The sequence below is a fragment of the Cupressus sempervirens genome, chromosome 3 (assembly GCF_028749045.1).
Source record: "Cupressus sempervirens isolate cs-2001-9-10 chromosome 3, ASM2874904v1, whole genome shotgun sequence".
NCBI classification, from domain to species: Eukaryota; Viridiplantae; Streptophyta; class Pinopsida; order Cupressales; family Cupressaceae; genus Cupressus; species Cupressus sempervirens.
Window position 1 is genome coordinate 120,563,290 of NC_143120.1, and position 15,321 is coordinate 120,578,610.

The window sequence follows — 15,321 nt, forward strand, 5'->3', positions numbered from 1 at the left end:
TGTAAAAAATGAATCAACTATTCAAGTGGAAGGAATAATGAATAGAGTGAAAAGACTCGATCAAAGATGGTTGCACAATTTGACATGTAATATGACTTATAATCTAAGAGCTACTTGGGCACAACTAGTAAATAAAAAATGAAATAAAGTTAGAAGAATATAGAGAAGATGCTAATTTGACAAAATCAATATACCTTTTAAACATCTCCAAATAATTTTAACAAATTTCAATTTCAGAAATGGAAATTTGCTAATAAAAGTTGATTGCCATTAAACTCAACCTTAACGTGTCTCACACCATATGAAAGTTGTGCAAATATTTTGCATGTAGTATGATAGCTTAGGCCTTTAAATAAAAGTTCTATCATATAATGGAGTAGAAAAACATTGTTATGGACAAACTAATCCTCCAAAAGTAGAAGTTTCTATGCTAAAAACCATTGATATTAACAGAGCAAACTCTTGAAACTTTCTAATGGAATAATTGTGCATGTCCCTATAAGACATATTCATTTGAAAGAATAATATTGGAGATAAATAGATCCTTTTAAATAGAAAAATAAAAATTATAATTCATAATGATTAGTGGAGATTAATTAACTAAAAGAGTACAAGTCAATACAATAGTATTGCCTTACTAATGTCCTAATAACAAATAAACAAACATTTAACTATGTCTCTTTATGAGTATTACTTTGCTAAAAAGGCAAAATAATAACACTTGTTATACTTAAATAATTTTGAATTAATTAATTAGTTCAAATAATTTGATTTGTAATTTTTTTAATATAGCTCTAAAATTAAATATTTAAAAAATTAAATTATTTACTCAAGTCAATTGTTAAATGTTATAATTTTCTAAGTTTATATCACAAATATTTTCTTTAATTTAAAAAAAAAAACTTCTTATTACATATTATTGACTTTATAAATATAAAATTCAAAATTCTTAACTAACTTCAATTTTATTAATTTTAATAATTTAATTTGATATAGTTGTTGTGCTTTTATTATAATCAATTGTTTCACATTAATTAAAATTTAAAACAAAAGTCAACATTTATTCTTAAATGTTAATATTCTTATTTATTAAGAAGTTTTTAACAAAAGTCAACATTTGTTTTTAAATGTTAATATTCTTATTTATTAAGAAGTTTTTTTAAAGTTAATTTATTCATTAAGCCAATTACTAAAGGCCAAACCTGTTCTACAAATTCAAAATAAAAAATATAACATAGAACTGTGAATATGCGCTATCAATTTCTTGAAAAGTAGAATGAACTGATCTTACATTTTTAAAATATTACAGTGGAAACCCGAGTCACTCGAAGATTAATGCATATCTTAGTGCGTTGAGAAACAAATCAATTCAACTGGTTACTGAGCAACAACTCAGAGCTAGGTTCCGATTCAACATAGAAAATTATCACTCAGAACATGAAATGGGTATTTTGGATTCCAGCTGTGGTTTTAGCTGGTTTAGCAGCGTTTCTGATAGAATTGGTGAAACTTATATGGTTGAAACCCCTGCAAAGTAAAAAGTATTTTGAAGGGCAAGGGATTCAAGGTCCTCCTTATAAGTTGTTCTATGGGAATGCTCCTGATATTGTTAGATTGACCAGGAAGGAAAGCTCTAAACCATTGCCGCTGTCAGAACACAACATAGTTCCTCGAATTCTTCCTGCCCATCATCATTGGATGGAAACATTTGGTACATTTACTCCGTCCCTCTGGAACACTAATGAAACCCTATTAATTAAGCAATGTGTTTATCAATGAAATTGATGTGTATGTGTTTTATTACTTAAGTTTTGCAGTAGAATATAAGAACAGATTCATCTATAACAACCGGTTTATTATGCATTATCTGTGATGTAGGTCAGGAATTTGTTTTCTGGTTTGGGACTAAACCCAGGCTTTATATTACTGACCCTGAGCTTGCAAAGGAGATGTTATGCAACAAATTTGGACATTTTGACAAAATTCAATATAAGCAGCTTGCAAAACCAGGCCTTGGAAGGTTGAATGGGGAGAAATGGGCACAGCACCGAAGAATTCTCAATCCTGCTTTTCACACTGAACTCTTGAAAGTAAACCCCTTAAACAAACTGGTGTCTTTTTTTATGCAAACAGCTTGAGTTAAAAAAAAAAACATCTGTCAAAATCTGCTTTTGTAACAAAATTATTGTTATGAGAGTTGAATTGTATAATTTTTGAGTCAATTTCTTGTTTCATATTTCATAAATAATGATTCACAAGAATTCATCTTTCACTAGAGTGAATGTGAGCCACGCAGATGAATTTAAGATTGTATTGTGTAATTTTTAAATCAAATTAAATAACTCATGTTTCATGAACAGTGGTTCATGAGAGGCCATTCAAACATGATTTAATAAGTTCAATTCAAAATCTACACAGATAAATCTTGACTCCATTCTCATAAGAAATACTTTCTAGGAACCGCTACACATAAAACATAGATCAATACATTTGACAGAAGATAATCCTACTAGAACTATCTCCCCCAGCTGCTCATTTTCCCCCAATCCCAATCTTTCCCCAAACCCCCACTTTCTTCTTATAGTAGCAATATCATAATTTCCTTTACTGTGAGAAATATCTCTTTCTTATCACAGAAATCCTCTACGCACTGGCCTATATCTCATGGGCCAATAGACATTTTTACACATTGCAACACAAATTTTCATTTCATTTAGTTGTTTGATACTTCGCGAGTTTGCAACACACTAAATGTCCGACTTCTATAATACTTTGCAGGGCATGATTCCCGAAATTGTAGAAAGTGGCATCAAAATGTTGAGAGAATGGAGCAAAATGGTGTCTTCAGGTGCCAATGAAATCGAAGTGTTTAAAGAGTTTTGTGTACTTACATCGGATATAATTTCACGCACAGCATTTGGAAGCAGTTATGAACAGGGGAACCGTATTTTTCAGTTGCTGGATCAACAAGTCCTCCTCTCTTTTGAAGCTATTCGAAGTGTTCATATTCCAGGCTTCAGGTAACAAGTTTTTGCCTTATTTTCCCCCAAAACTAATTCTGACATAGTAACTTGCTGTCAGATCTTGTCCACAAATTTTTGGTTCATTTTTCTCCCATTACACAAAAAATTTCAAATAACTTACATAAATTGCTCGCTAAATCTGAACTTTCTGTTTGAAATAGCTTTCATATTAAAAGAAAGAGGTAAAAATTTATGATAGAATAAGAAAGATATAAAGAAGTGGGATAGAGAATTTAAAGAGTCTTATCACTAATTATCAAATGATCTAATAAAGTAGTGATTTTGTAAGGCAAGTGTGCTTTATCTACAATATTCCAAGCATACATTTGATCAGAAGCTTTTTCGACTAAACAATCTGCAGCTCCATTCTACTCTTTAGGAATGTGCTTAAAAACAACTGAATCTAGATTCATCTAATAAAGTAGTCATATTACTGAAGAAGCTGACTAATAATAAAGTGTAAGTTGCAACCACCATCCAACTTCTTTCTATTAAGCAAAGACACCATCATCTAAGAATCAAACTCTCAGATGATCCTTCTTCAAATGAGAATATAACTACACTTAACAATGTACAACATAGCCAGAACCTCCATAAGATTAATCATTTAAACTGAAAAAATAAATTAGATGTCCCCAGTACTATCATGACCAACCCCTCCAATACCTGCATGTGTAGGATTCCCACATAAAGAACCATCTGTGTTAATTCTGAAAATTCCCTGCAACGGAGAGGTACAATGACCCCTCCTATTGATTTTCCTCAAAGGGCATCTACATCTATTCCTCATGATTTGATTAACATTTGGCAGAGCGCCTCCTGGAAGAGGAAAAGAAAGACGAGTATAGATAGCAACATCCCTAGGATCCACACCTCCAAAAAAATCACACAAACAATCTCTCAAAGAAATTAAAGAATTTTCCACCACAAATTCTTAATAACCATCCTATTATTCTGAAAAATTCTACCATTCCTCTCCAACCAAATATGCCAAATGATAAAAGAGGGACTGACAACCATTGAAAACCTTCACAAATCAGTTCCAGCAGAATTACATTTTCCATCTTAAAAGGCAAAGAGACAGAGAAATAACCAGAATTCTTAAGTCTATAGCAATTTCAATCATTTGAATACATAATCAATCTGCATTAATTATCATACTATTTTAAAGTATTACGAATAGTTATGTCTATGGTTCAGTCAATATGCATCTAGAGTAAAACTCAATAACAACGTAGAACATTGCCATCTCAACAAGTAGAAACTGCTGTTATCTACAACCCTTTTTCTAGACTTAAATCATTATTCCAGTGAGGTCCTGGCCCAACTCCAAATTGTTATTTCTCGAAGTTGAATCTCTATACCTTGTATAACAAAACTTTATTAGTGCCTCAATTTAGAAAAGTTGCTGAGGTGTTCAGTAGTAACAAGTGTCACAAAGTGGCTAAGTGCTTGTCTCTAATTTTTGAATGCTATTTTGTAATTGTTCATTTTGCAGCAAAGTAATAAATTACAAGATATGTTTTAATTTAATAGTTTTATTTAGATCAAATAGTTTAAATAAACATATGAACATTAGTTTAGTGAATGCCATTTGTATAAATATTAATCTTTCAACAAGAAAAATTATTTTTGTTTTTTAATTTTATTTTAAGAATCCTAATACCTTAAATAATTATTTTTCTTTCTGTGTGCTTGTCCGTATTCATGTTGAAATAATACATAGTAGAAAGAATTTCCAAAATAGTTGGATGACAATGATGGAGTCATGGTGAGAAAGGATTAAAAATTAATAAAATTAATATTTCAATATTCATAAATCTACATTAAAAAGTTAACATCTAGTTTTTAAAAAATGTAATATTTATATAAAAAAATATAAAAAAGAATTCTAATTGGTATATTAAATTTGATTTAATAATGTGTGAGTAGAAGAAATTCAAAATATGTCACAATGGTACTTAGCCTATTGGCAAGATCTGAAAAACAACAATTCATATGATGCAACATCACTTCATAAAAAAAAAATGACATAATGCAAAACTATCTTATTTTATTGAAGTCTTTCTAAATACCTTATGGAACATTATATTTGATGATGTGTATTTGAAATCTAACTATAAGGAGACTTACCAAATAGCATTCTTCTCTTTCCTCTTTTATATTTCTCTTAGGGCCTGTTTGGCAAGTAGAATATGGGTGGAATACAGTTTAATAAATGCCAAAAATATCTAATATTGTGTTTGGGTGCATCGAATGGGTTTGAAGAATCAAGTTTAGTATTCCATTTCCCCCCAAAAATAGGCTTATCCTATTCCACCTATTTAGCTATTCCTATTCCAACGTTGCCTTTTTCACAATTGATAATTTCGTCGAGTCCGCCACTTACATTGCATTTACACTTTTCCACATTTTCATGATTTTGTCGGGTCCTTAGAGATCGTATGGTGGGCATGGACTCTGGGCATGAGCTTTGTCTAGTGCAATCTAGCAAGAGGGACATAAGAGACACGCAATCTCCTATATAGTGATGGATTGTGAAAACTACACTAGCTTCTGACTCTGCTGATCTATAATTCAATACATAGACTTGCCATAGAGGGTTGGAGGGCTGAAGTTGTGAAGTAGTGGCCAGGAAGGCTATAAACTTCTCCACAAAATCAACACTCTCTCTATACTCTTCATTCAACTCTACTACAACAATGTGCTTTTCTATATCAAATTCCTTCCTCACCCATTTTCGATTCCCCCTTTTATCTTCCATCTACAACCACAAATATCTCATAAGTACAAAATAGTTCAAACCAAGCAACCCTACAAAAACCCCAAAATAAATGTCCTTGTTCTGCTTCTTAAAATGACTAAGTAGTAAGGTTGGGCAATTTAAAATAAGTTTCAGGTTCTCTCCACACCAAATAGCTCTAATAGAGATTATACATGTATTCCCTATCAAATTCTAGGTGAACCAAACAGAGAAGAGGAATACATATTCCAATTTTGTATTCTTGGAATAACAAACCTGGAATAAGTATTCCTATTCCTCTATTCCTATTCCACTCACCAAACGGGCCCTTATTCTTTTTATATTCTTGTTTATATTTTTCCTTATTCTTCTAATTATTTTTAATGTCTTTTGTGTTTTCCCCTTTCTCACCCCACTCTCTCTAGCCACACAAAGATATTCATTTAGTGCCTGTTTGGTTGCTGGAATACAATGAGAATAGGAATAGAATATTAGAATTAGTTTTTAATTCTTTGTTTGGTGTGCCCAATTGGAATTGGGAATAGGAATACGTATTCCCATTTTGCCCAGAAATGAGCATTTGTCCATTCTCAAAAATACTTGTAATTGGAATTGCTATTTCCATTCCCATTTTGAATTTTTCTTATTTGAAAATGTTTTCAGATCCGCTTCATTATAACTTCTTGTTGGAGCTCCCCAAAATTAAAACTCATGGCCATTTTCAAACTAATGATACTGAAGATGTCGTTCAGTGACAAAGTGGATAGTTTGATATTCAATTTTCTTTGTTGGGCTCCCATTAGGGTAGATCCAGTGGCTCCTGGCCTGGCTAGTCTGGAGACGATTGCATCTACACCAGCGGGTCCACTCTTCTTGATTTCACCATAAAGGAGTTAGGACTTTGGAGAGATGAGGCATACCATGACTTGCTTTTCAACCTTGGCTTCAATGCATTTGAGGGAATGGTCATCTTTTTCCCTAGTATCATCAACTATCCTTACCAGTGCAATTGCATTGTGAGCAGACAATGCAAGTATATACGCACATGATACGACTTCTTTGCAGGTGACTTCAACGGCTAGTTTGACATCATCAATGAGGTTGAAACCTCGCAAAGTCAAGTTGGGGACAGAGTCCTTCTTTGCAATATTATCCTTAGTGCTATCTATCAATACAGAACCATCACACCCCTATTCTTGCATGTACATGACAAAATGACTTTTTTCTTTTCTTTTTTCTAATTAACATTCTGATGATGTTTTTGTTAGTTTGATTGCAATTTTGAAAATAAAAATGCAAGAAATTCTAATTTCTATTTTGTCTATCCAAACAGAGAAAACAAATTCCTATTCCAAAAAAACAATTCGAGAATAACAATTCAAGAATAACAATTCCCATTTCTCAATTCCTATCCCCGCAACCAAACGGGCCCTTACCTATTTTTATACATACCCATTCACACATGCACACATAATTTCTTTTTCTTTCTTTTTTTGTTCTTTTTTCTTTTTTTCTTTTAGTTTTTTCTCTTTTTGGAATTTCAAGTATCTTTGTCTCATTTATATTTTATGTTCTATCTCTTTGTATATTTTTAATATTTATTTATTTATTAATTTTTTAAAGAGTTTTGGTAGTGCTTTAATGTATGCATTTGTTTGTATTCTTCTCTTTGTGCATTTTATTTTATTGTTCTTAATTTTAAGTTTTTAGTTTTTTTGTCTTGTTATTGCTTTCTTTATATTGATATTATTTCTCTTTATTTTCAAATTATTATTTTTTAATTTGAAGAGAGTTAAGATTTTATTTAAACTCAAAGATATTAAGAGAGAGCTCTACATAACTCTATCATGGTCAATAAGTCGATAAAAAAAAATGAGATATATATTAGGTTGTGATTGTTCCTTATCAATAACACTGCATGTGCATTGAAGCCCATTTGGTCAAATAGTCAACAACATCATTTCACTCATTAAAGATGTGTATAAAATGACAAAATATAGAGATGTTAAGTGGAAAATTTGATCCTAGTTAGCAAGTTCAAAACTACCTGAGAATTAATCTCACAAATAATCATGAAATTATTAGTATAAAAGCCCTTATAGACAAAAAAAAAAGAAAAAAAGATTGGACTTCACTAAAAATATTTTGTCTAACTCCACTAAAAATATTTGGTGGAACTCCACCGCTGTCAATTGGCCCTGGATTCCCTCAAGAAGAACTATCAATGTTACTTTTAAAACTCCAAAGAGGAGGAATCTAATGCCCCTCATGGTTGACCCAACAATTAGGGTCTCTAATCCAACTACTATATCGTTGACCAACAAACACTAGAACACTATGTGAAGAGGAAAACTAAGCTAATTGTTATTAAATGGATACCTCCATTCAACTTACACTTAATCATAAAGAGAGTAGATAATTTTCCATTATAGGTGTATAATCCCAATCTCTTTAACGCCAAATTTTAGTTATTTTATGCATAAAGTTTTTACACAATAAAAAATCTAAAGACCTCAACATGTTTATATTGAAAACAATTTGAAATTAAACTTCTATTGTTAATGCTTCTACTTACTATTTATTAATATATAATAATTGTAGTATTTAAAACCTTACCTCTTGTTATTTTCTTAGGCCAACCCATGATTTGGCTATCTAATATCACAACTTCAATTTTCAAAAGGACGAAATAAAATACTATCTACCCATATAAAATTTTATTAGTTTATATATAATAATGGAGAAAAAACTATAGATAATACCAAAATAGTCTTCTCCCTATAATAATTTGAGCATATCTATGATTTTATTTTATGTAAATGACATTCACTAGAAAACAGACTTTGATAGCATTGCACATAAAATACAATACAATGGCAGTGGGCCTCACTCCATAATGTATTTGATTATTTACTTACCTTTATTTTATCATATGATCGTTGCCCCTCAGCCTGATGCTTTACCCAAAACTATTAAAAATTAAAATTCTGAAAAAATGGTGACAACAGATCACAAGAAAATATAACTTTCAATATTCATATTGATCTAGTTGCACACATAAAACCCAATTACATAGCCTCTATAAATAGAGGACTTTCAACTAGAAAACTAGTAGAGGAAGGTTCTAGACTGTTGACAAGTGGATGGTTGCATGAGGCGTAGGACTTAGTCCATAGGGAGATGTGGATTTCTGATATTCAGATTTCTAGGAGTATATAGCTAGTACTACAGTTTGGTTGCAACAAACAATTGCCGTGGTTAGAGGAGGATTATTAATATTCCAACACCCTTCCTTAATTTCTACCACTTAAGAATCTCTCGGTGGGAGAAATTACAATAAGAAATTTAGATAGGATAGGTTCCAGCATTGAACCTTGTTAGGTACCCATTTACAATATAAAAACAATTTGGCTCCCCTTTTCACTATCAAGTTGTTCCTTGTGTCATTATGATGTGGGTTTTTAACCGGTTGACCCATAACCATTTGGGATTTGCCCCAACTAATGAAATTTATTTTCCTTTTGGATTTCTCACCCAAACAAGTGATTTTGGTTTACCACAAACCTTTCAAAAAACTTTTAAGTTTTGCACCCAAACAAGTGGTCTTAGCTTACCACAAACTCTTCGAAAAATGCTTTAGGATCTTTCACCCAAACAAGTGGTTTTGGTTTACCATGAACCCTTCAAGATTTTTTAGTTTTTTCACCTAAACAAGTGGTTTTGGATTACCACAAACCCTTCAAGACTTTTAGGTTTTTCCCCTAAATAAGTGGTTTTGGCTTACCACAAACCGTTCAATAGATTTACTTTAAAAAGTGGTTTTGGATTACCAAAAACCCTTCAAACTTCACAGAAACATTGATCCAATGATAGGGAAACCAACTCTAAACTTTTCTCATGCACACTAATATTGAGTCCATATGAAAAATAATCCATCTACCGAGTCACATGGGTACCCAGCCGCTGTGCTCACTAGTTCTATAGAAATATTTTTCAGATACATGGTTCATCAATATGTCAAACAAAAAAAACTTCTAACGATACCATCCCACCATTAATCCATTAATCCAAACTTTGCATACGTAAACCAAACCAAGCCTATGTGCCTCCTAAGGAATAAAATGAGGTCTAATGATTCTTTCCTCACTAACTTTTTAACACACAAAACTATATATCTTATTTATCACATAGATAAAGCCAAAAGTAGATAAATAGATCTCATAGCCTATAGTTGTGACCTTTGAACTCTCATTTGAATGCAAGTACCTTAGAGACATCACAATCTTTAATAGTTTGAAGCATTTTTTCTTGGCCAAAATTATATTTTTCAATCACAAATCCAAACAGCTACAACTGCAACTTCTATTGACATGCTTGGTGTCTCTATTGCCAACTCCAACAAAACTCTTCTTTACATGAGCTTGCAACTCTTCTCCCAACCAACAATCAGACTTTTTGTCAACCTTCTTGCTATTCCCAATGGCAAGCAAAAATCAGCACAACTTTATTGGCTTGTGGTAATAATTCTATGTTGGGAGTTGTCCTTATAGATCTTCCAACAATTTCTTCACAAAAAATAACTTAGTGCTTGAATAAAGGTGCAAACAGAGTCTCACATTCCAACATTTTCAACTATAGCCTTGTGATACACATAGATAAGTTTGTTATTGTCAATCAACAAAAAAGAGAGTAGTCTTCATTATCTAAAGAACAAAATGCTGGTCACTATTAGATTATAGTTTGAAGTATATAAAAATGTTCATAGCCCAAAAAGATCTAAATGGTCTAATACCATATTAAAAATTAAAATTATGAAAAAATGGTGACAGTAGATCACAAGAAAATATAACTTTCAATATTCATATTGATCTAGCTACACACATAAAACCCAATTACATAGCCTCTCTAAATAGAGGACTTTCAACTACAAAACTAGTAGAGGAAGGTTCTAGACTTTTGACAAGTGGATGGTTGCATGAGGCGTAGGACTTAGTCCACAGGGAGATGTGGATTTCTAATATTTAGATTTCTAGGAGCATATAATCGGTATTGTAATTCAGTTGCAACAAATAATTGACATGGTCAGAGGAGGATTATTAATATTCCAACAAAAACCTCTAAAAATCTACTAACCTATTGAATCTTTGCTATATGATTTACATTAATGACCCAAAAAGTATACGATGAACCTTCAATTTCAAGAAATCACATGGAATGATAGATTACCTTGCAACATTAAATGTCATGTATGTTTCTTAATACTACTAGCACTTGTACCAACTGGTACAAGGTTATAGCCAATATCATTTACTAGTTTCCATATTGACTAACATAGATTATCCCATTGTAGATTTGTTAATATTTCATACTTGTCTATCCACATTTATTGGATGAATATCCTAATATAAATAGATAATATTGTACCAACAAAAACTAACTTGTGCAGCTCAAACTCAACAATTCTCATCTCTCTTGATAATATTTTTTACACCCTCAAACACGTGGATAATGACCAGACATTTGGACATGCTTAATTTTCCTATAAATTGTATAAATTGAGTTTGCAATTGATGGGTTTTTTTTTTTTGATAACACATTGAGCTTGAAAGATGCCATTTATGTTATAGCTGACAAAAACCAAGTTAGAGATAAAATAAAAGAAAAGCCATTATTTTTTGGAATTGGATAAAATATATCTATAGTCATGTATATGCATTATTTCAACTCATGGGTTGGTACTACAAGCTAAAAAAAATACAACTAGCAAATGATGCCAAGCACACAATGAAACTATCATGATTACCTCAAGAACTATCTACAAGATCAGAGAGACTTCAATAATGAAAGGAACATAAAGCAACAAGGGAGATAGAGTTCATTACGAGCTTTATACTTTTAGTCAGGTAATAAACATGAAAGTGTTGAAATACCCATATTGAAGAAATAAGAACATGTATGTGATTGCATATTTTACAAACTCCGAGTACATTCATTTACTAATATCAAAGTTTCAATTGTATAGTAATTGCTCCAGCATGACATATAGAGGATATAGTGCCAAAGTAATAACTTAATGAAAGAAAAATATGATGTAAGCATCTCTTAAAATGTAGAGTTTTATTTTAGGGCCTCAATTAAAGAAAGAGAAACACAATACGCTTGAATAGATCATTGTTTCATAAGTTGTCGAGACTTGTAGAAAATATTTTCATAGTACAAAAATGTTTAGGAATAGCTTCGTGGAAGACTTGCACAAATCAAAGAAGAAAAACTATTAAAATTGTGTATGATAAATTTAGTATCCTAAGAAAATAATTGTGTTGTGTTGTGGACCTTAGCAAATGTATTAGGAGAATGTATATATATAGCATTAAGTGGCATAAGAAAATCATTGTCTTGAGTTATGTACCTTAGATTTTTTAGAGAGACCATTGTTACAACCGAGCTTCCTCTTTTTTGCTTGAGATTGTGTGTAAGTTGTCTTGCATTTTGGAGTATCTCTCGTAGAAGAACATTGATTGAATGTGAAATTCATTCAATGTTCTAACTCTAGACATAGATGTGAATTTCAGCCCCTACCTTTCTATCCTCCCAATGTTAATTGTTGCTTTTGCAGTGTTAGACCTTGAGATTTGTGTATGGTTATATCCCATGCCATTGCGAGTGGTATTTTCCTTTGACTACTCAATGACACAGGAGTTATGGGTACAACCTTGGGGTCATCTTCATTCCATGGGGGTCCAATATAATTATCAATCCTTGCAGTAACATACATTGGAATATTAAGTGGTTTGGAACTAGGACTGTACACAATATCAACTACCTCACCAAGAGATCCATTTACAAGACCTGCTTGTGTCCATATGTCTGTCGTGAGCATGATGTGTTGGCCTTTACAAAGTAGTACTTTTTTTTCGAGTTTTTCATCATGAAGTGCACTGTCCATCTTGTTCCTAGTGTTCACTGTAATGCTTATTGCAATAGGGCAGTTCAACAATTTTATCATTTATTTCTTATGTAGACTAACCAAATCATTGGTGGCAAATAGGTGCATTGAGCAGTCAAATTCTTCCCTTTCAGATGATGTTACTTGTTTGTCTATTTGGGTCATCAAAAACTACCAATATTCTTGCCTTGGCTCTACATTTTGTATGTTTTGTAACATTTAACATAATTGTGTCTGGGTTGTACTTTCACCTTGTTTTCAAAAAATTATTTCTAAAGTGACAATTGTTGTGAACTACTCCCATAGAAACCTAGTGCTAGAATGTGTTGTGTAGATGGGTTTGTCCATCATAGGTGGAAATTACACAAGATCTCCAACTAGGATTATGGAGATTCCTCTTAGGCATAGTTGTTCATTGTATCGAAATGCTTGTCGTAGTCGACTATCTATTTTTAATAGTAGCTTTTCCACTATGAAGCTCATTTCATTAATAAGAATGTATTTTATGTCTTTTAATGCTTCTTGGAATGTTGTCAAAGCTTGCCCTTGCAATGGATGCATTTCTCTAATAGGAATCTTCAACACTGAATGTATTGTCAATGCATGTATGTTGAATGCAACAACTCCTGTAGGAGCTAGTATGAGTAGTTGGTTTCCTTGTTCTGGTGTCTCACTCTTGAGTGCATTTCATATATAGGCAATTAAGTATGATTTTCCTGTACCAACTATCCCTTGAATGATCATGTCAACTAGTTTGGCACTCGAGTGATTCTTGTGGTTTGTAATTATTTCTAAAGCAATTTCTTGCTTTGTTGACAATGTATAGCTTGGGATGTCAAAGTTAGACAACATGCTTTCCTCTTGCCAATTTGTTTTCTTTTTATTTATGAATTGTGTTGCAATTACATGTAAAGGTTCTGGTATTGTAATAAAATCCCATCTATTTTTTTGATCAAACTCACATCTACCAAGCATGTCAAGTTCACTTACACTAACACTACTTGAGGGCCACATTTGTGAAAACAAGTGCCATTCATTTAGCTCTATTGTTTCATCCATGCTGGTATTATTGTTACTTTCATCGTCTTCTAAGGTTGCTTCCTTTTGGGTAATGCAATTGACATGCCATACAAAATATCCTATTGTATTTATTTGCTTCTAGTTTGTAATAATTTGATTATTTGTAAGCCCTATTTCAAGCTCTATATAACGAAAATGTTTATATAAGAGTAGCTCACTCCAACAAAATATTTCAAATTGCTCTAACTCTTCATCTGGGATGCTGTAGAACTTTGGGTAGACATTGACTATGGATTTTACCTGTCTCTTTTCCCACTTGTTTTGTTTATGATTAGTAGAATAGGTATGTATGATCTTGCAGATTCAAGAAGTGTTAGTGTTTTGAGCTCCGAGGGTTATTCAATGTAGCTAGGTAAGTAGCTCGATTGCACTTGGCTTTCAACCTTTTCCTTTGTTATCTGTTGGAATACTTTTCATCCAACATTCAAGGATGCAAAAGGATGACTAGATACGACAAGTGGTTATTTTTGGAGTATGTGACATGTTTCTTGTGCCCCTATATCACACTCTGCAACAATCTCCATTATGAACTTTTGGTATGCAGGGAGGCCTGGCATGTCTTCTTGTTGTGTTGTTGATATTCTTCCTAGCATATTCGTACAAGTATCAGATGCTTTCTCTACTTTTGATGCATATTTGGCGATGTACTTGAGAACAAGGGATCATGAGATAACTAGCTAAAAATCTATATTTTCTCTCCAGATCTTTAACATATCTTTGTTGTGTATGTTTAGCCTATCGTCATTTCGTGCAGGTGCATTTTTTTTAATCCCATCACTGTCACATGATAGAGTGGAGACATTTTGTTCTTTCAATGGAGCTTGGTATCAACACTCTATTTTTTACCCTTCTTCCACAAACATGTTCCCTCTTTACATTTTGTGTCTCTTTGGACATGATTAATAATTTCTTCATAGTCATGTACATGATTTGTAGTTAATATCTCAATTGTGTTGAGCAAGCAGGGATCATCTAGTGAAGCCCAAAATACTATATTGCTTCTATGAGCTGCATCTCAAGGGTTCCAAGCGCATACATACATGTCAAAAAAATTGCCTGCTTTTTCAGCCTTTGCATCATTTTTCCAATCAATTTTTTCCATATCTGGTGCATTTTTTAGCTAAATAAATCCATGTATGTGTGCAGTCCCTCTATATTGCCATTCATATTTGTACCAAAAGCCTTTTGCAACAAGAAGTTTTTCAAATCACCTCTTCATGGAATATTGTGAATCACTAATGCAAGTACAATGATGTGGTGTGGGGATTTTTTATTATGTTTTCCAAATGTTGTTTTCTTGACCACATTTTGATAGGTGTGTCATGTGCAAACAGACACTGTAGATCTAGCCACTTTGTGTCTGGTGCACTTAATGTGAAAAATAGGGTTGGTGCTCCTAGTTGATTGATCACATTTGTTAATTTTGATTGATGCTTTTTCCAACATGGTCTTGTGCCTTTGATTGAAGATCCAAAGTGCATGAGTTCCTCCACAAGTTGTGAGTCTAGGAGGTTTTCTAGATGACTGTG

The 15,321-nt window shown here is 32.4% G+C and overlaps 1 pseudogene across 1 annotated transcript in view; it reads left to right on the forward strand.

The window, feature by feature from the left end:
• Nucleotides 1-1,321: 1,321 nt before the first annotated feature.
• The window catches only part of LOC149565069 (cytochrome P450 734A1-like), a 48,420-nt pseudogene continuing 34,420 nt past the window's right edge, over nt 1,322-15,321 (forward strand). Inside the window, exons 1-3 of the transcript XR_016361472.1 lie at nt 1,322-1,711; nt 1,879-2,090; nt 2,779-3,020. The product of XR_016361472.1 is annotated as a cytochrome P450 734A1-like (transcript). The remainder of the gene's footprint in view (nt 1,712-1,878; nt 2,091-2,778; nt 3,021-15,321) is intronic.